This window comes from Bos mutus, chromosome 26, assembly GCF_027580195.1.
Source record: "Bos mutus isolate GX-2022 chromosome 26, NWIPB_WYAK_1.1, whole genome shotgun sequence".
In the NCBI taxonomy this organism is placed as follows: Eukaryota; Metazoa; Chordata; class Mammalia; order Artiodactyla; family Bovidae; genus Bos; species Bos mutus.
The window spans coordinates 34607388-34628744 of NC_091642.1; the positions used below are offsets into that span (position 1 = coordinate 34607388).

The 21357-nt window shown below is 45.9% G+C and overlaps 1 protein-coding gene across 48 annotated transcripts in view; it reads left to right on the forward strand.

The window, feature by feature from the left end:
• Positions 1 to 21357, forward strand: part of SORBS1 (sorbin and SH3 domain containing 1) — a 234403-nt gene that overhangs the window by 37161 nt on the left and 175885 nt on the right. The window contains exon 1 of one of the 48 annotated variants that reach the window (XM_070363625.1): positions 930 to 944. The exons of the other annotated variants lie outside the window; for them this stretch is intronic. The gene's annotated coding sequence lies outside the window, so the exon portion shown is untranslated. Of the gene's footprint in view, positions 1 to 929; positions 945 to 21357 lie in introns of those variants that run through there. 48 annotated transcript variants of the gene reach the window in all.

The following is a 21357-nucleotide window of genomic DNA, read 5'->3' on the forward strand; positions in this document are numbered from 1 at the left end:
CTTTAGCTTGTTGCTTGAAAGTGAAAAGAAAGTATTTGTGGCTTCAGTTTGTGTCCAGCTCTGCTGCCCCATGGACTGTACCCGCCAGGCTCCTCTGTCCGTGGAATTCTCTAGACAAGAATACTGGAGTGGGTAGCCGTTCCCTTCTCTGAGGGATCTTCCTGACCCAGGGATCGAACCTGGCTTTCCTGCATTACGGGCGGATTCTTTGCTATCTGAGCTACCAGGGAAGCCCCAGAGTCCCTGCTTGTTGCTTATCCTTGCTTTATTCCAAGTCAGTTTCAGGGAACCTAGTAGGAAAGTCTGTGGCCTGTCATTCCTTCCATCCCCACCTGGAACCTCAAAGTCTCTAGTTAACCCTTACTTTGGGTGATGGAGGGCTGAGCCACAGCATGGTGGGGTCGTGGCAGGGGCCAGGCAGATGTGATTTTGTGATAGGTTTTGACTGATAGGCATGGTTATGTGCTCAGTGGGTCTCCTCTTGTAATGACCATCCAGCCCACTTTAATATTTCTGGGGAAACAGCTTCCCTGGGGCCCAGGGAGGTGAAGGACTTATCCTGGGTTGTATAGTCATGGAAGGACCCAGAACAGTTGTCTTTCTGCAAGTGTATTTTAACCATGTTGCATTGAGTCACCAAAGCCTGTATACCCTTCAGTCTGGAGAAACTTACACTCAGTGTGGGGAGAGGAACCTGAATATGGCTAATAGCAGACCCTTTGCAATCAAATTTGGGTTCTGATTCTAGCTCTGGTACTTATTAACTATGTGACCATGGTGTGTGCCTGACTGACGAGGGTCTGTTTCCTCACCTGTAGAGTGGGACCCATACCTGCTTCATTAGGTTTTGAGGGCCACCCTGGACTGTTCGTGGATGTAGCCACTGAGAACACTGCAGCTCGCAGCAGCATCTTCCAAGCCTTCAGAGCTCAAGCCGGGATGAGGTTTGTGTCATCTGTCCCTCTGTAACTGATACTGAGGAAGGAAGAGCCCCAACAAATTCCAAACCTACCTGGATCTTGGCTTCATTTAGCACTTGTCCTGTGAACAAACCAAGGCCCTGGGGGATCTGTGCCCATTGGAAGAGGATGCCTGTGGGTTTAATAGCGTGTAGGTTTTATAATCAGCCTTTATTAGCCAATTGATTTGGCAGAGGCAGATTGATTTTTTTTTTCTTTTAACGGGCCGAAAGAGTTATGTGCTTTTCCAGGTAACCATGACTCAAGACCCTGTGACTTACCTGTTCATATGCACAGCCAGCTGAGCATAGACTGGTGTGATTCATTTCTCAAACATTTGAGTGCCCGGTATGTTCCAGACACAGGACAGAGTATCAGGGAAAGACACTGGGGAGCAGAAGCAGACCTGGGCCTTGACTGCATGGGCTTTATGTGGTTATGGGGAAGACAGACTGTAAGGGTAAAGTTCTAATCATTGTAAGGCAATGAAGGAGGACTTGGGGCCATGGGAGCATACACTAGAGAGAGTTAACCCAGACTGGAGGCCGGTAAAGGTTCACAAAGAAGTGACAATTGAACTGAGCTGAAAAAAGTCTAGGGGAGTGGATGGTGACCTTCTGTGACACCCTCTGAGCCTGTCACCCTCCCCTTTTCCGTTGGTCTTTTAGGAGGCAGTTAATCCTCCTGCAGTCAGTCCTTCTGTAATTTCTAATGTATGCTATATATATTTATATTTTTGGCAACATCTCTTAGCTTGCAGGATCTTAGTTCCCTGACCAGGGATTGAACCCAGGGCCCTGGCAGTGAAAGCGTGGAGTCTGAACCACTATATCGCTAGGGAAGTCCCAAATGTAGGCGTATTTTTTAAAATTGCATAGTTTTCAGGACAATGATATAGTATGGCTACTATTTTAGGAGTTAATATAATCTTCAAGCATTTGTTACATGTCTACTACGTGGCATACATATGATCTACTGTGTGGTTTACATACATTGTCATCTAATCCTCTGACCAACCCTGTCAGGCTAGTCTTATGACTTATGGGTGAATAAATGGAGGCCCAGAAAGGCGCAGTGACTTGGGGTTTGTCTCTTTTTGGTCAGTGATGAGAAAACTGGGTTTAAACCTTTTGGCCTGTTGCCAGATCTGCTTGTGTGCTCTTCTGCCTCTCCCTCTGTAGATGGACTTTTGTGATTCCATCTTGAGGATCCAGCTCCATCTCTGTGTTGTGGCCGTGGGAAAATGCAATCTGGATTCCAGCCTTTCAGTCTGTACAGGAACTTTTGGTGCATGGTCCACTTATCAGTTGAGGATTGTTGTCCGTGTCAGGTCAGCACTGAGTCTAAGTGAATTTGGCTTGTGGTGTTTTTAAAATTGCTTTTTGAGTTCAAATCCAGAATTAATGGAGGGAGGTCATAGAAATAGTCACTTGAAGTAAGTAACAGTGGGCTGGATAAAAAGTAATGTCAATATCACTCCTGCTGCCAGCAGTGTCCCTGTTGGCCATGGGAAGAAAAATTGGTGTGAGCTGGTAACTCTTAATTACTTAGAGGTGAATCTTGGTGACTTTCCAGTGACTTGTCAGTGAGGGCTCTGGGTAAGGTAATCTCTGTCAGTCACCCCATCTCTCTGAACCTCAATCCTTTTGCCTGTAAAATGAGATACTAATTCTGCTTTATCTACCTCAGCATTGCTATGAGATTCAGATGAATTATAGGATCTTAGGATTAAAGGAGAGCATCCCTAAGATATCGAATTTGAAAGTGTTCTGTAGGCTTAGGTAAATGAATGTCACTTCTGTTGACTCACCATTATGCTTCATGTTAATAGCATACCATGCTGCTGCTGCTAAGTCGCTTCAGTCGTGTCCGACTCTGTGCGACCCCATAGACGGCGGCCCACCAGGCTCCCCCGTCCCTGGGATTCTCCAGGCAAGAACACTGGAGTGGGTTGCCATGTCCTTCTCCAATGCATGAAAGGGAAAAGTGAAAGTGAAGTCGCTCAGTCATGTCCGACTCTTCGAGACCCCATGGTCTGCAGCCTTCCAAGCTCCTCCGTCCATGGGATTTTCCAGGCAAGAGTACTGGAGTGGGGTGCCATTGCCTTCTCCAATAGCATACCATACTTGTTCTCAAACTTCAGCTGTCTTAGAATCACCTTCAGGGCTTATTAAGCTACAGACTGTTAGGCTCCTTCTCCAGAATTTCTGATTTACTAGCTCTCTCTCGGGTGGGGCTAGAGGATTTGTATATCTAATATGTCCCCACACGATGCTGATGTTGCCATACTGGTGACCACATTTTGAGATCCACTGGCACATACCACTCAGATCCGGAGCTGCTTGGCTTTGCCACTGCCTCAGGCCTATCACCTCATGGCAAATAGATGGGGAAACCGTGGCAGACTTTATTTTTTGGGGCTCTAAAATCACTGTAGGTGGTGACTGCAGCCATGAAACTAAAAGAAGCTTACTCCTTGGAAGGAAAGTTATGACCAATCTAGACAGCATATTAAAAAGCAGAGACATTACTTTGCCAACAAAGGTCCATCTAGTCAAGGCTATGGTTTTTCCAGTGGTCATGTATGGATGTGAGAGTTGGACTGTGAAGAAAGCTGAGTGCTGAAGTATTGATGCTTTTGTACTGTGGTGTTGGAGAAGACTCTTGAGAGTCCCTTGGACAGCAAGGAGCTCCAACCAGTCCATCCTAAAGGAAATCAGTCCTGAATATTCATTGGAAGGACTGATGTTGAAGCTGAAACTCCAATACTTTGGCCACCTGATGCGAAGAGCTGACTCATTGGAAAAGACCCTGATGCTGGGAAAGATTGAAGGCAGGAGGAGAAGGGGACGACAGAGGATGAAATGGTTGGATGGCATCATCGACTCAATGGAAATGAGTTTGGGTAAACTCCGAGAGTTGGTGATGGACAGGGAGGCCTGGTGTGCTGCAGTCCATGGGGTCGCAAAGAGTTGGACACGACCGAGCAACTGAACTGAACAGAGAGAGATGTGGGAAATGGTGAGCGTAGCTGTCAGTTCCAGGCCATGTGGTAGCCAGAGCTAAGTGGGCATTGGCCAGGTGGCTGTGATGTGTTGAGTTGGGTGGAAGCATCTTCACTGTTCCTTGGATCCCTTTGGACTTGGTAGTTACGCTTCTCAGGACTGCGGTGTGTGGGGCAAAAGGTACTTATTGCAGGGTGCTTTGGGCCTAACTTGGACAGTCCCATCCACATTGGTGAGCTCCTCCATTCTTGAGGCTGGCCCAGACCCACCCACACTGCAGCCCTTTTTGGTACCGCAAAGAAATCACCTTCTTTCTTATGATCTTCCAGGGTTGCAGAGGAGGGAGAGTCTCCCTGCTGGGCTTTATGGCTCATCAGCACATTCTCTCTCTGTCCCTCTAAGAGATTCTGATTGTTCCAGCTTCTTCCCTCTCTTCACATGTATGGTTTCTGTTTAAACCTCTTTCCTAACTGAAGCACCCAGCCTTTTCCTAAATTACCCCTATGTCAGAAGAGGACAGGCTGGAACAGGCTAGCAGCAATTCTCACACTTTGTGGGCCATGTTGAGTGTCTGGTTAAAAACGATTCCCTGGCCACACCCTCAAAGACTTTGATTTCTCAGGTCTAGAGAGATTAGAGATATTAAGGAAATAACTAAAGAGATTTTAACCTACTTTTTAGTCTGCTAATGTGTGGTGGACACCATTTTTATTCTAATCACCCCAGAGTGCTGCCTGGCCATCTGCCCTCCTTAAAGTCTCCCCTTTTTGAATCTGTATTCTAGCCCCGGGAGACACTTGCGGCTGGAAGGGGAGGCGGTTTGCTTAATGGTTGCTTTCTTGGTCGACCAACAGATGACCTGGGCTATAGCTTCTTGGAGTAGAAGAAAACCTCAGAATATCAGTTTTGTCCTCTAAGAGAGGTCTGTTTAGTTCAGTCGCTCAGTCATGTCCAACTCTTTGTGGCCCCATGGACTGCAGCATGCCAGGCCTCCCTGTCCGTCACTGACTCCCAGACCTTGCTCAAACTCATGTCCATTGAGTCAGGGATGCCATCCAACCATCTCATCCTCTGTTGTCCCCTTCCCTTCTGCCTTCAATCTTTCCCAGCATCAGGGTCTTTTCTAATGAATCAGTTCTTCGAATCAGGTGGCCAAAGTATTGGAGCTTCAGCTTCAACATCAGTCCTTCTAGTGAATATTCAGTGCTTATTTGGAGTGTATTTCTTAGTGCAAAGTCTGCTGCTGCTGCTAAGTCGCTTCAGTCGTGTCGGACTCTGTGCGACCCCATAGACGGCAGCCCACAAGGCTCCACCGTCCCTGGGATTCTCCAGGCAAGAACACTGGAGTGGGTTGCCATTTCCTTCTCCAGTGTATGAAAGTGAAAAGTGAAAGTGAAGTCGCTCAGTCGTGTCCGACTCTTCTCGACCCCATGGACTGCAGCCCACCAGGCTCCTCCGTCCATGGGATTCTCCAGGCAAGAGTGGGTTGCCATTGCCTTCTCCGAGTGCAAAGTCTAGGTGACCTTTGTAGCCCACATTTGGTCCATTCTCACAGCTTTTTGTGACTCATAATGGGTTTTTAAATTTTTCTTTATATGGCTGTCTGATGAGCTGTCAATGGACTGATTTTTTTCTCAAACTATAAGCATATGATGTGTGCATAGTGATGGGCATACAGGTATCTAATCAATGGTGGGGTAGGTAGCTTTTCCATGATGTTTTTGGGCTGGTCACCCCTTGATCCTTACATTCAGCTGAGAACCATGGCAGTAAGGATCTAGAATTGGCTTGATCTCCATAGTGCCTCTTAGCTGGAAAGCCATTTTTAGTACAGGCTCTTGAGGATTGCTATCATCAAATAGTATTTCCAAGGAGGGAGCCTCAGGCAAGTCTGGTCCCTAACCGAAGACCAAGTTTTTAACCAAAAATAGACCAGCATCAGGAAGGGAGCTGGACAGACAACTCTTCCACTGCATCACTTGTTGGCAGAGGCTGCTGGCTATGACAGAGCTAGCCGGGCATCCACCATGGCAGTAGATTGCTCGGAAGGCTGGTTGAGTATGAGTTTTTGTGTATGAGGGAGAAAAAGTCCTTACTTCAAACAGCATTCTTCCTGTGTCTCCCAAGGATATATTTTTGTCCTCTTAAATGTTTGTTTCTTTTTTCCACATAATAGTCAGTGTTCAAGATTGTGGAGAGGGAATTCAGGAAACGGCCCAAGAACCCAGTTTTCAAAAGGGCCTGGGCAAAGTCTCAGCATTTTCTAAAGGGCTCTTTCTCCTCTGGATCCCTTATGCGGTGGCATGCCAGCTCCCTCCGGCAAGATGGTCGGTGCTTGGCCCGTTATTTGCTCTCAGTCTAAAGTAACTTTTTGGTTCACTCTAGTCTTTTTTAATTTGTAGCTTATTGCATCTGGGTTACTAAATTTACATTGAGACCATGGCAGCGATTCAGTACAACCACAGACCCAACGACAGAGCTGCGAGAGTCCCTTGTGGATAAACCTGGCTAGCCCACAGAGATCTTGCAACCACGTGCTGCCAGGGTCTTAAGCCCAAGTCTGAATTTAATATTCTTCCTCCTGCCCCGAAACTGCCATTGCAAAGCTCCTGGTTTTCCTCTGCTTCTCCACGCGGCCAAACTGAGGTGTGGCCAGTAGAGAGAGAAGGGTTTCCAGGGCCGAGGTGGATGGAACCATTTAAGTTCAAGGAGACTGATGAGGAAAGGAGTGGTGTTCTGATTGCATTTTTAAATGGGTTGGGAATAACACTGGCTGGGAAAACATTATCAAAAATCTGCAAAATCAACATTCTTTCTTCCTGATAAATATGAAAGCTCGGCAGCTGCACCTCCCTCTCACGTGTTTGGCCAACTGCTGTTCGGGACATTGTGCCTCCCTTGGCGGCGTATGGGGGCTGATTGGAGCCAGGGTTGGCATCCCAGCTCTTTGCTGCATGGATCAGGGTGTTTCAATGCTCTCAAAAACTAGACAAGCTCAGGTTGTCACTGGACTTAAGCGGGGGCTAGCGGGGCGTGGGACAATATCCATCCATCCATCCAGGGCTACATAGACTCTTTGATATCCCTCCACATTGCTAATCAGGTTTTTCGAGTTGAGACCCAATGCAGGCACAAGGTGATCTTATTTAAAGTCAAAGGTGATTCGTGGGTGATTTCTTTTCCATCAGGATCTTCACCCTTTTAGTCACCCCATAACCTCTGTTATACGAGAGGATTTTGTTTATTTCAGAGAATCAGCCCACACACAGGTTTGAAGCAAGTCCAACAGGAACATTTGCCACCGTATAAAAACTCGTATCGTCTTGCTGCTCTTTGAGAACCGAACTACCTTGTCTAGTTGCCCCTCTGTGCCCCTCCCCCAGTTTCCGGCTTCATTTGCCAAAAACTCACGGTGTGGGAATTACTGGTATATCTCTCAGAATAGGAGCAATGGCCTTTTTTCAGGAAATACTTGGGGGAAAGCAGAACTGCCTCATTTATGCTCCTTTCTTTCTTTAAAATATTTTCATATATCTTCACAAGGAAATGGTTTGGAACTGTTACCAAGAAGAATGCAGCAGTGACTAAGAACCATTCTGAGTTACTAGAGTGCAAGCCTGTCAAATGGAATCTATTCGTTTCTTGACATGGACTCAGGGACCTGCAGTAGATGCTGTAACTACTGTGTATGTGACCCAGGCCTGAGCTCAGTGAAACATCTAAGGGGAAGGATCCCATTAGGAGCCTAAAGCTAAAATGGAAAGTGAGGGCCGGATGATAAAGCTGCAGGTGAATTCACTGCTGGCAGGGTTATCAGATCAGATTTGTATTTTCTGTGGGAGGCAGTCCTAGGATTGTGCCTGGTCAATATTTTTTTTCATCAGACCCTTGTAGCTGTTGAAGTCAACTGTGTTAAGTATGCAGTTCTCTTAGGGCTGGAAGAGAGAACTTAGAATTTTTCCAATTAATCTGAGCTAGGAAGTTCTTTTAAGATGTATCCAACATCTGAGTTACAAAAGCCTTATATGTATAGGATGGGGGTAACCTGATTTTAGAAGAAGCTCTTGTAGGGGAGAAAAGACTCAAAATGTTTTGGATGATCAGAGAAACATGCAGGTCCTTCTCAGAGGGATGGAGGAGTAGGTAGTTCTTTAGCTGGATACCCTGATGGTTTTAGGTTTGCCTTTTGGTGGTGGTTTAGTTGCTAAGACTCTGGCGACCATATGGGCCATAGCCTGCCAGGCTCCTCTGTCAGTGGGATTCTCCAGGCAAGAACACTGGAGTGGGTTGCCATTTCCTTCTCCAGGGGATCTTCCCCACCCAGGGATTGAACCCAAGTCTCCTGCATTGCAGATGGATTCTTTATCACTGAGCCACCAGGGAAGCCCAGGTTTGCCTTCTGGATCTATTGATGTTCTCACAGGGGGTGGTGCTGGGTGGGGGAGCCTGGCCCTTCCTCCTGCAGGTCCCCAGGGGAAGTGTGAGTTGACTTTGACTTTAGTCCTCCTCCCTGGCTTCTCTAGGAAACCATCCCTTGCCCACACAAGGCCTGTTCTGTGCCTACATTGGCTTTTCCAGACAGGGATCAAAGCTCTTATTTCTGAGGGTTTTCTAGTCAGACTTACAGCTGCCTTTGTGCAAAAAAAGGGGGAAAAAAAAAAAAAGGCAGCAGGGACCTTAGAAAATGGGTGAATGGAATGTTTTATGTTCCTGTTTTAAACTTCAAGACAATTCTGCAAATGCAAAGAGTAATAAGAATATGACTTCAATTCCATATTCCATCAGCTTTAGAGTCTCAGGGAGAATGGTATAGGTGTGAGATGAATGAAACAGGAAAGTGGTGTGGAGTGGGGAGGAGAGCTGGTGACAGTGGGCAGGGAGAGAGAAGCAAGACACGCATGGGGAGAAACAGGGCACACAGGCAGAGGGTTGGAAAACCCTTCGAGGTGAAACCAATTTTCAGTAAGGCTTTCACCCCGCTGCTGCAATTTGATGTCTAAGAATTCTGAAAATTGCCACACCACTATCCAAAAAGTACTTTTTTTTTCCTTTGTAAATGCACCCTGTAGACAAAATATGATAACCTGGTATGCTTGTCCTTAAAATCTTAATTTTGACTAATAAAAGAAGCAAAGGCCTAAGTTACTTAATGCTTTAAAAAATAAAATGTTCTTTCTCCAAAATAAAACAGAAACCTTATGGTCATTGGATAACTCCAAAGAGTTCAAGCAAATTCTCTTTTTATTGATATATGTACCTATACACATGTATAAAAAGAAACTACCTCCAAATCATCCAGTGGTTCTCTCTGGATAGTGATTGTATAATTGTTTTTCCTCCTTCCCCACTTTTGGGAGGGGGTGTTACTTTCCAATTTTTTCTTACAATGAACAATATTTCTTTAATCAAGAAAAAGTTACTAGAATATAATACTCTGGTTAGTAAATATGGAGAAACCACAGTTAAGTGTTATCGTTTCCCTAAAGTACTTAAGTTGGGAAATACATACATCCAAGGTACCCTAGTCCCACCCCCGTTTTCTTCTTTTTATAACTTGTGGTTTTGTCAAATTTACACACGCGTGTGGTTTCATGTGTGCTTCCGAGGTGGGGCAGTGGTGAAGAACCCACCTGCCAGTGCAGGAGAGGTAAGAGACATGGGTTTGATCCCTGGGTCTAAGAAGATCCCCTGGAGGAGGGCATGGCAACCCACTCCAGTATTCTTGCCTGGCGAATCCCATGGACACAGGAACCAGATGGGCTACAGTCCAGGGGGTTGCAAAGAGTTGGACACAACTGGAGCAGCTACACACACACGTGTGCATGCATGGTTTCAAGAACCAGATAGGTCTTACAAGAACTATTTACCGCCTCACTTTCACCTGCCATGAATACCAAAATCATAGCCATCATCTTTTGGTATTCCACGTTTTTTAATAGCTTGCATGTTTTGCTACTTTGAGGTATTATCTGTTGACTCCACCTGAGGATTTTGCTCTTCTTCTCCACCCTGTGTGCTGTGCCCACACACTTTATTTTCGGAGGAAAAATTCCTGTCTTCTCCAAAAGTCACAAGTGTCATGCCTTATCCTAAGGGACATGGAGGGTCCCTACATGGAATAACATGCAAACCTTTTGGCCTTATATGATTTTGCCAATGAAACTTTAAAGTTTGTCCAAAATTCTAAGTTTTAGGTTTTAATCGGGCCATGTGTTACTAGCTCCGTGGACCAACTGTAACCAAGGGCCAAGAAGCTGGGTTGAATTAGGCCATCTTTTGGATGTGGGTTTTTTGGACCAATAACTATTTTGTTACTCTTTGTTTTTACTGTAGATTATAGAGAAAACACACCATCCTGGTTAATTGCATGTCATTGTTTGCTGGACTTGGTTATTTTGCGGGTCTTAGAGGCAACTTTCTTGAGCTCTGAGCTTTAGGACATTCTCAAGGAAGTGACTTCTGCCTATATTTGGTGATGTCCAGGGTTTGTGGGGCAATGGCAGAGCTGCCTGTGTCCTGGGGACCCAGAGGGATCTGTATTAAGTGCCAACAGTGCTGCCTTTCCCGGAAAAGCTGTTACATATGGCTTGTGGACTCCCAAGTCTTGGCATTCCACCCAGTTTCTAGAGCCACCCACAGACACCTCTGAATTCTTTGTTCAGTCTTAGAGACCATTCTTCTGGGCCAGCCTGTCTCCTCCTGGCTGGGAAGTGACCCCCGCCTCTTGCCCTTGCCTGTCTCTGAGGCCCTTCTGAGCTCTGGAAAAGACTTTACTGGAATCCATGCTAGTGATCTTGCCATCTTTCTCCTTAATGCAGAATGAGGGAAGGCCACAGGGCAGTGCCCTCTGAAACAAAGACTGAATCTTAAAGTTGTGAGGGACCTTGGAAGCCACATGGTTTGTACAACTCTGCTTACATGCCTCCAGCAGTGAGAAGCTTGCTCACTCCAGGAGCTGCCCTGTTCCAATACTGGGTGCTCATCTATTGCAAAGTCCTTTCCTGCTGAACTAATAACCTTGTCTGAGATGCCCCTCCAATAAACGGATGAGGGCAACCTTGAAACTTGTCAACAAATTATTCTTCCTATTTTTTTGGCATAAGTGATATTGAAAGTGGTTTTAAGAGGCAGCCATGAAAGATGTTGGTAAAAACATGTTTTCTAAGCACTGAGTGTGTTTGCCAGAGAGGTTCAGTTTTGTTTTTCTTTATTGTTATGATTTTGATTTATTTGCGTCTGGTAGAATGGTATCAGTGACATGAGGAATAATTACATATCTTTTGAAATTCTAGCCTGGAACCCCACCAGGAACTGACCCAGATTTGTGCCAAGGAACACATCCTAGGTTTGGGATTTTTTTTTTTTTTTTCCAATGTGTGTTTAAAAAACACTTGTTTGAAATGCTAGACTTTTTGATACTTAAAGAGCATTGTTTTAGTGGGTGGAGTTCTTGTTTGATCCTCTGAGTTTAAACTTCTTAGCTCAGGGGTGGCCACAGTGACCATCCTGTGTTGTAAGCTTGAGAGATCTCTGAGAGGCAGGTCTTACACGTGTGTGTGTGCGTGTGTGCACGTGCCTTGTCTCCCTTTTATCAACCAGTTCTAAACTTTTCTTGATTCTTACAGCTTTTACTGATCTTCAGACGTGCTGGCTATCTTAGGAAAGCCATAGGATATCATTCTTTAAAAATGATTTGACTTTGAGAAACAGGCAGCGATAGATCAACATGGTAATGCTGGGGGTTGGGTTATCATTTCCTTTGAGATTTCCTTTGTTTTCCCAGCTTTATAGGATGAACATGTATTGCTTTTATATTGGAGGAAATTATTTGGGAAGGCGTGGTGGCTTCCAAACTTACTCCTTGTCTGCCAGCGAGGTAACAAGGTAGAGGAGTCAGGAAGGATGACAGATTGGAATGTGGAGATGGTGGGAGCTGGGACTGCCCTGGGAACTGATATCCCCAGTCTTTCTTACTGTCAAAGTGCCTTTTTTATTTTTACATGTATTTATTTTTCTTCTAAATGTGCCTTGCTTTAAAAGATTTCATGTAAGCCAACGTCGTGTTTGTTAGATAGTAATTCCCTCATTGTTGATCAAAGACTAAATGCCTGTTAGCGAGTTACTGGGTTATTTTGTGAAGTGGTGCTATTGCTGCTGAGGGTAAAGCGTGATGTTTGAGGCCCTTCATTAGGCGCTGTGTTCTCCACCTTCATTGTTACCTACGGTGGGCTGGGGTTCTGCAGTTAGAGCTCTTCTGTATTTTGGGCTCAGGACCCTGTGTGTCCCTCTGGTACAGGTAGTTCTCCCCCACAAGCCTGCCTTGGTTTTGTTCTTAATACAACATGTGAACAACAGCAGGACAGTAAGTGTTTGCGGCCGTGCTAACCTTTGTCTGCTTCCTCCTTCGTCATCCTCATCCTCCTCATGGTCATCAAGCTAAGCGAGCACTTCCAGTGTGCCGGATATGTGTTAAATGTCTGCACTGATGACCTCATTTGAGCCTCATAACGCCTCTGAAGCAAGGATTGTTAATTAGCACCCCCCCCCCCCCCGCCATTTTATTGACAGGGAAGCCGAGACTCAGAGGGTGAGTAACTTGTCCAAGGTCGTGAGACCAGAGAGCTGCAAAGCCTGGACCTGAGTAGCTTCCCGTCTCTTATACTTTCCTTTCATCTCTTTCCTCCTCAAACTTTTCTTCCTGGGCTAGGGCCTCAGCTTCAGATCTTCTTGGCGTCCCATCGGTTGGGTGAAGTATATCACCTTGTTGTGTACCTGGAGTTAGTTGTTTCTGTCTTCACAGCTCCCTAGCAGGGGGTGTAGGAAAGATGGTCTGACACCTGGGATGGAGGGGAGCCTGGGCCACAGCACCTGTAGCCCTCCTCCTGCACCCCAATGGGTCAGGACAGAGTGGACTTATTCCCAGCTGTGTAGAAACTGGAGTTGGGGTCTGGTCTTGTCCTTTTTAATTTCCCACTGTTAGGGTGGGGCCTTAAGGGTCTGAGGAGGCATTTCCCAGCCATAGAAATGCTTATTCAGTTCACCAGAGTTCTTTTTCTCCTGCTCTCCACAGATAGGAAGCATAGAAAGCCTTGCATCCCTTCCTTCTGAAACAGTGAGGAAGTCTTAGGAAGCTAAGTGAGAAACTTCCCACAGGATGATCTCGGTTCTGTTCCAAGGATAGCACGTGGAAGAGGGTTGACGTTAATTTTTATTGGGTGTGAAAAGCTGATGAAAACTTTGTGGACTCTTCCCCAGAAAAAGTACAGTGATAATAACTGTAGCATTTATGTGGTTGTAGGCATTGTACTAAGCACTTACATGTATCGCCTCCTTGAATCCTTCTCATAACCTTGTGAGGTGTAGAGTTCTATTATCCCTATTCTACAGATGAGGAGACTGAGGCCCTGAGATGTTTAATGACTTGCCTGTGTATGTGCATTTAGAAAGTGGTCAGATTTGCATAGGATTTCAGTGGGACCCCAGGCTCTGGGGTACCTCAGTCCTAGAGTACAAGTCACCACCTGCATTGCTGAAAATTGGGATATATATACACATGTAACAGGATATTAGATGGATACCAACCCTGCAGCTGGTGATGACCCTGCTTGTCAAGGAGGTGGAGGAAGGAGAGGCAGCTCCCGGCTTCCCCTTTACACAATCCTCCCCCATCCTCTTAGACCAGTTAGGTGCAACCACGTGGAGTTTCTGAGTGTCCAAGCTTTGCAGGGCTCCCACACAGTTTTCTTACGGGCATTTAACAGTAGGTGTGGAGTCAGACAATCTGGGCTTCTCTCCTGGTTCTGCCTCTCTGAGCTCAGTGACTTGGAGAGGCATTCTGCTCATTTGCCAACCAGGGAGCTTGATGAACTCTGACTTTCATTAGGACAAGGAAGGGTCTCACCACTGTGGGAGGAAGGCCATGTTCTTAATGTGTCTTCAGTGTGGCCCATTAGCAAGCAGCCTACTCAAGGTACAGTGTGCATGTTGTTCTGGTATTACAGGGCTAGAAACGGACCTGTAACTCTGACCACGCTTGTAGCTCTAAAAGGTACAGTGGGTATTTTCACAGAGTGACAGTGATCATAGTAATTAAGATTTTTGAAATTGTTTGTGCTCCTCGTCCTGCCTGCTGTTCTGTTCTGTTCTCCACCTGTTCATGACCTGCATGGCAGGTATCCTTGAAATCAGAGAACTGTGGAACATCAGGGCTGGAAAGGAACACTAATCGCCTATGGCCAGTCTTCTCATTTTGCAGGCTTGGAAACAGGCTAAGAGAGGTATAGGAAGTTGCCCAAGGCCACACAGTGAATCCTTGGCAGAGCCAGGCTGTAGGGTGGCGTTCTTTCAGTTGTGCCTGGCCAACAGCTGTCCTCTCTTCTTACCTTGTTCATGAACAGACATAATTCTTCATCACTTTTGACCTTGTATAGCTCTTCTCCCCTCTGCTTGTTTCCTTGAAAGCAGAGGCTGGGTCGTTCTCATCGTAGTTTCTCCCTCTTCCTCCTCACTGCTTCTGATGCTGCCTCTGTGCATGTGAACGAAGGAGCAAAGCTGTTGCATAAACAGAGCTATCTCTGAAGTCCTTTATATGGTGCTCGGCCCCCTGTTCCACACATTCAGGTCATGGTAACTTCTCCAAGCACCGGGATGACTCTCTGCTGTAGGCAGAGACCTCGGAACGCCCCCTCTCCATGTGCTCCTTTTCCCCATTCGTATAATGATCGATATACACAGTCAACATGTGCTAGAAGCTTTTAGAGGTCAAGGTGGGCTGGCTGCTTCATGGCTGTGCTGGGCTGTCTCTCCAGCAGAGGTATTAGTATAATCTGGGTGTCAATAAAGAGCATCTTTTCTGAAATTGGACTGGCTGATTTAAGGAGTAACATTTAACACTCCTTGGCCACATGCCACTGTGAGTGTTCATGGACTTTCTCTTCTCTCTGCTAAACAAAATTGTTGTCTATTACTCAGCCTTCCCAGTTACCCTACCTTTTAAGGAGAATTTTCTCCTGGTTAGCTCAGTTCCTGGGCCTTTTTCATGTAGGGAAAACGAGTGGAGGCTGTGCTGGAGAACTAAGAGATGGGTCAGTCAGAGTTTGTGTGAGTGTGTATGTGGGCTTGTATTTGCGTCTGAAAAGGCCCAATACTTGTGGTGAGAAGAAGAAACAGAGGCTAAAGAAAAAGAGAGGGAAAGTGTGTACGAGCTGGGGGTTGGAGGGAGATGAAGAGGAGAATCTATAGAAGGGTGACCACTGGCTGTGTATGGGATACTAAGTGGTAGAGAAGGAGGAGGGGTTTTAAAGATGTTTTCCAATGTATTAAGAATTGCATTCCCTCCCACTGGCATTCAAGAGATCAACAACATTTTGAATTTTGTTTGGGCTGGATTGTAATTATGATTATGTGATTGTGATTATGACTCCCAAGTGAAGTCAGGGCTACATAGAGACAGTTACGTTCATGCTACTCCGGCATGTTCTATCTGGGAGATGGAGGCTAGCTATGGAGCAGAAGAATGTGAGAAGCAGACTTGGGAGGAGTGATCTAGGAAAATGCTCTGTGGTTTGGGTGCAGGGGCTTAGGGCTGATGTGCCAGAGTCAGCGTGTAGTTTGTATTACAATGAACAAACCCCGATCATTTTTCTGCATTGAAAATTTTAAAAATGTATCAGAGTTTTCAGATTTGATGCTTATTCACTTTGTACCCTATTTCCAATAAAAAAAAATATGAGACAGTTCAGACTCAGTGGGGAAAATGTAGTGATTCATTTACATAGTATTTTTTTTTCCCCCATAGAGAGATTTGCCCTAAGAAGGAAGAACAAGTTGAGTTTCATGGTCATATTTTACTGACAGAAATACTGGGAAGGATATTTAAATTTTTGTTCTTCAAGAAATTACTCTTTTGTGCTGGTTTGAGATGGAGATGGCTTAGCACAGGGGAGGTTTTTAATCCAAGGGAAGGAGCAGTGACTGTTTGGTTGAGATAACGTGCTGTCTCCTGCCGGTGTCCCTCCTGGGGCTGGATTGATCCCTGTGCTCAGCTGTCTGGTGTTCGTGTTCATTAAGATGACTTCTTCAGTGACTGAAGGTAGCAGAAGAATAAAAAGGCTGCTGGAACTTGCAGGTTTGCGCATGGACATCCTGGCCCCTTCTCTGGGCTCCTAGGAACATGGGAGAAACACTTCTGCAGAAAAGCATGAAGGGTTGGCCTGACATCCAGAAGGTTCTAGGAAACGTTGGTGTTTGGGGGACCAGGCAAGGACAGAAAGAAGACCTGCCCTGGTCCCTCTTGTATGTTGCTGGTGGAAGAAGGGCACAAGTGTTGAGTACCAGCTTTAGGAAGACATCAGTCTGATGCTTCCAGATACTCTTATTTTACTTCCCTGGGCCCAGCGTGCTGGGTGTTCTCATGCCTGTATCTGGGGAGGAACTGAGCTTCAGAGACATTGAGAACCTGCCGAGTATCATGTACTTGGTAGGCCTCGACAGGCCTGACCAGAGCCCTCATTTTTCCATTAGGATTCTAATCCCCATCCTAGAATGTTGAGTGTCTCCTTGAGTGTGGCTGTGTAATAGATGTGAACCGTGTGTGCCATTTAAGATTTTCTAATTCTCCAATTAAAAAGTAAAAAATGTTCTAGTAGCCACACTAAAAAGGTAAAAAGAAATGAGATTAATTTTAACTGTATGCTTGTAAATCTGGGCTTCCTAAGTGGTGCTAGTGGTAAAGAACCTGCCTGCCAATGTAGGAGACATAAAAGACACAGGTTCCATCCCTGGGTTGGGAAGATTCCCTGGAGAAGGGCATGGCAACCCATTCCAGTTTTCTTGCCTAGAGAATCCCATGGTCAGAGGAGTCTGGTGGGCTGCAGTTCATGAGGTCGCACAGAATCAGACATGACTGAAGTGACTTAGCATGCATGCTTGTTTTAACCCAGTGTATTTAAACATTATTTCAATATATAATCAGTACTTTTAAAAATCAGTGAGCTATTTTGTGTTCTTTTTCCGTACCAAGTCTTCAAAATCCAGGGTATACGTTCCTTTTACATCTCAGTTCATACCAGCCACATTTCAAGGGCTCAGTGGCCACATGTGGCTAGTGACTGCCTTACCGGACCACACGGCTCTGGCATCTTTTGGCTGGAGAGGTGTGTTCTGCCCTGGTGCCCAGGTTAGTGAGGGGTTTTTCTAAATTAATAGTTTCAAAACGCCAAGGGACGAAATCAGTGCTGTACTTGTCTGCAAGAGAGTCACCTGAGGAGCGTCGTCTAGAGTCCCAGGTGACTCTGTAGCCTGACTGAAAACTACTGCTCTAAAAACATTCGCTGGGCAGTTCTCCGGGGCTCTGTGCCTTGGCCCCACCCCCTCTCAGGGACACTTGCATTCCAAGCACGTTCCTTTTGGGAGGTGGTGGTGGAGGTGTGATGGGAAAGGTGGGGGAAGGCATGCCCCAAGGGCCTTTTCCCTCCCCTGCTGAACAGAACTGCCATTTCAGTGGAAAAACAAAATGCTGCTTATATATCTGGGTGTGATCATGCATACGAGGTAGAACCTTCTCTTTTGGTGGCTGAGGGCAGCATCCTGTGTTCTCAGGAAAGGTGAGATGAGAGAAGCAAAATATTGATATTTAGGGCAGAAGGGGATACTGTGTATTTAAACTGCGTTCTTTTCCAGTGGTTTGGTTTTTAAATTTATTTGCTGACTTAGAGTAAAAACTTTGATCCTCGAAAGTCCAGGGTCCAAACCTCAAGTGCCTCAGACTGGGCAGGTAACATGCCATTAAGGGTGGAGGGGTTTCAAAACCAAACTTACGGGAATGTTTTTCACCAAAATGTGGCAGTCTCCCTTTTTTCTGGAAGTAGAAGATCCTCTTGGCCTTTCATTTCCCTACTTTTGATAGAGAAATATTTCTAGGAGGTAATGCAGTGCAGGCACCCCGAGGAATAGCAGCTGACACTTGGCTTTGGTGTTTAGGGAGATGAATCTGAGAGCTGTGCCCATCTAAGGGAGAACAGTCACTGCACAGTCCCCTCTGCTGTTGTCTTGAAACCTAGTATCACCAGATCGTGCCATTTTTAAGGAGAAACCACAAAGCTAGAGTATGTAAAAGGTAAAAATTGTTGAGGTTTTTAAAAGAATTTTAAAACTTAGAAATACAGACTCATAGGAAGTTAACTGTCCTTCTCCCCACTGCAAAAGATGCAGGGCTCTTGTGTGCCCTTCCACCTAGTGGTAACATCTTACATAACTAGCACAGCATCCAAACCAGGAAGCAGGCACTGCTGCAGTCTGCTGTCCTTATTCAGATCTCACCAGTTTATAGATGCACTCATTTATGTGTGTGTGCGAGGTGATTTAATTTAATGCACCTTGACTAAGTACCACCCATGTGCCAGGTCTAAGGCCAACAGGGATGAGTTAGATTGGACTCCAGTGATCAAGGGACAGTTGGTTGGGGGAAACAGACTAAAGGATTTCAGTTATATCACCCTGGGATAGAGGGGAAGGGCACTGGGCACAACCAAAGGGATCTTGAGGGACAAGAGGGAGCTAACAGCTACTAAGGCAGCGGAGGGAGCTGCCTGAACAAAGGTTTCTTTATTTTAAAAAATTTTTATTTAGCTATTTTTGGCTGTGCTGGGTCTTCGTTCCTGCGTGCCAGCTTTTTCTAGTTGCGGTGCGCAGGCTTCTCATTGCACTGGCTTCTCTTGTTGCGGAGCATGGGCTCTGGGACCCATGGGCTTCAGTAGTTACGGCACGTGGGCTCTAGAGCCTGGGCTCAGTACTTGCAGTGCATGGGCTTAGTTGCTCCGCATCATGTGGGATCTTAGTTCCCAGACCAGGGATTGAACCCACATTTCTTGCATTTCAAGGTGGATTCTTAACTACTGGACCACCAGGGAAGCCCTTGAGCAAAGGTTTATTAGACTTTAGGCCTGGTGGAGCCACACCGCTGAGCTGTGAGCTTAGTGGTGTTGTGGAGATGCATGGAAAGCTGGGTATTGGAGAGATGAGCTGGAAGAGTCTCCTTGTAGGTGGCCCAAGGCTCGTTCCTGTGAGTCTCTGCATTTGCTCCTCCTCCTGTCTGCAAAGCTCTTTCCCTGTCTCTCATTGTGGCTGGGATTTTTCTCACCAGGGAGAGCTCAGGTCAAATATCGTTTCTTAACTAAGCCTAGCCCTGACTCGGAGAAGGCAATGGCAACCCACTCCAGTACTCTTGCCTGGAAAATCCTGTGGATGGAGGAGCCTGGTAGGCTGCAGTCCATGGGGTCATGAAGAGTCGGACAAGACTGAGCGACTTCACTTTCACTTTTCACTTTCATGCATTGGAGAAGGACATGGCAACCCACTCCAGTGTTCTTGCCTGGAGAATCCCAGGGACGGGGGAGCCTGGTGGGCTGCCGTCTATGGGGTTGCAGAGTCGGACACGACTGATGCAACTTAGCAGCAGCAGCAGCCCTGACTACCTAACTTCAGTCCTACCAACAAAAACTACTTTCAATCCATGATTATCTTATTTATCACATCCTGGGAGCAAGAATATTGCCTGACTTGTTCATTGTCAAGATTTTCCCTGGGGGCCCTCAAATCCGAACCAAGTATCTTGTGGAGATATCTTATCTTAGGAGTGGATGGGAAGAAAGGAGGGTCCCACCACCTTTGGGAGGAAGGAAAACATATCCCAGTGGAAGAAAGTATGAAGTCACTGTGAGTCATTTAAATAAAGTAGGTGTGCTTTTTTTTTTTTAAAGGGAGCTAAAAATCATTTTGCTATTTTTTGACTAATTTTATTCTACTTTAAGAGCTTTGTGTCATTCAGAGAACTTGGAAACTTCATTCTCCTTCCTACTGAATCTGTGGAGTAGGTGGGAGAGCTATAAAAAGCTCCCAAAGATCTCTTTCTTCTGCCACTGGGTGTGGAAGGGGGACAGTGGGGCAATAAGACCAGAGGTGAGCAGTATTTGGGAGGTAGGAGCCACCTGAGTATTGAGCATCTTGGAAGCTTCAGTGGCATTCAGGTCCTGAGGGTGTGGCACTGGACCCAGTGGGATTTGCTCTGAGAAGTAGGGAAGTGCTTTCAGAGGTCAAAACAGTTCGTTTTGTATATGTTAAAGACATCTTAAAGTAATAAATGCAATATGATTTTTAAAATCTGCATAAAAAGGAAAGATAATCATTGTGGTTTGTTTCTTTCCTGACCTGGTCAGCCTCAAGGCCAGTTGGGGATTGATTTTTCTCGCCTGGACCATCTGGGTTTATTGATGGAGGAGTTGGAGTTTGTGAGGGTGGAAAGTCTCCCATGAGCTTGGGAAGAAAGTTGGGCCTTGGAGTTCAAGTTACCTTCAGTGGACACTCCTGTGTGCCAGGCTTTGGAGGGGTGTGTGCAGAGGGGGGTAGAGCCAGGATCTGGGTGAATGTCATGGGCAGGATGCCTCAAGGTCAGGTGGAGTTAGGACACACACGAATGAAGTGGCAGGGGTTGGGGAGATCATGAAACCAGAATTCCAGGCAATGGTCAGGGACCCAGAAGTTTATAGGAGCTGAAGAGTAATAGGAAACAGCTCTGGCAATCAAGCAGTCCCAGAAATTTGAAGCTGTGTCACATCAAGCCTCATAGCCAGAATTATGATCAGATTCCTGGTGGGAGATAGGAGCCAGGCCCCACCATCCCTCAAAGGCAGAGGACAGGTGCTTTGAGCATCAAGTTGAGGGTTAGGGTCCATTAGGAACCTCAGATTGCATGTCTTAACTCTTCTCTCCTCATCACTTGGTAAACCTTTCCTTGCTGACTTCAGCCTTTGCAGTTGAACTTGACCTTGGGAATACAACTGGATTAGTGCTTTACCAATCCTACACTGACCTTCTGAGCAAAGTCCTTCCTAGTCTACTGAATTAGTGGACTAATTGATGGATGTGACTAATTAGATTCCAGAGGCCAGTGGCAAGACTCAGTGGTTAGGGAATGGATTGACTTGGTCATCCTTTAGTTGAAAGGCATGAAATTTGTGGTATACATTGAAGAGAGTTTGAAGTCACTTGGGATACGTGATCACCAGTCAAGCAAACAAAAGAGTTTAAACAACAACACAAAGACAAAACAGACAGCAGCATGGATCCTTATCCATATGTTAGTGGGAAAACAACATAAAAATAAATGATTTGTGCTCTGAAGGAGAGATACACAGTAGTTATGAATGTATCCAGAGGGGCTTTTGTTGGTCCAGAGTTGGCTGGACAGTCTGGATTGGTGTTGAGTAGGAATGAAGGTGGCCAGGGTGACTTTCCCAACATCCAGGATTGTTCCATGTTCTTGGGTTGGGCTAGAGATGAGGATATAGATGAGGGAGCTGATGGTTCAGGGTATTTGGCAGGGCTTTGAGCAACTC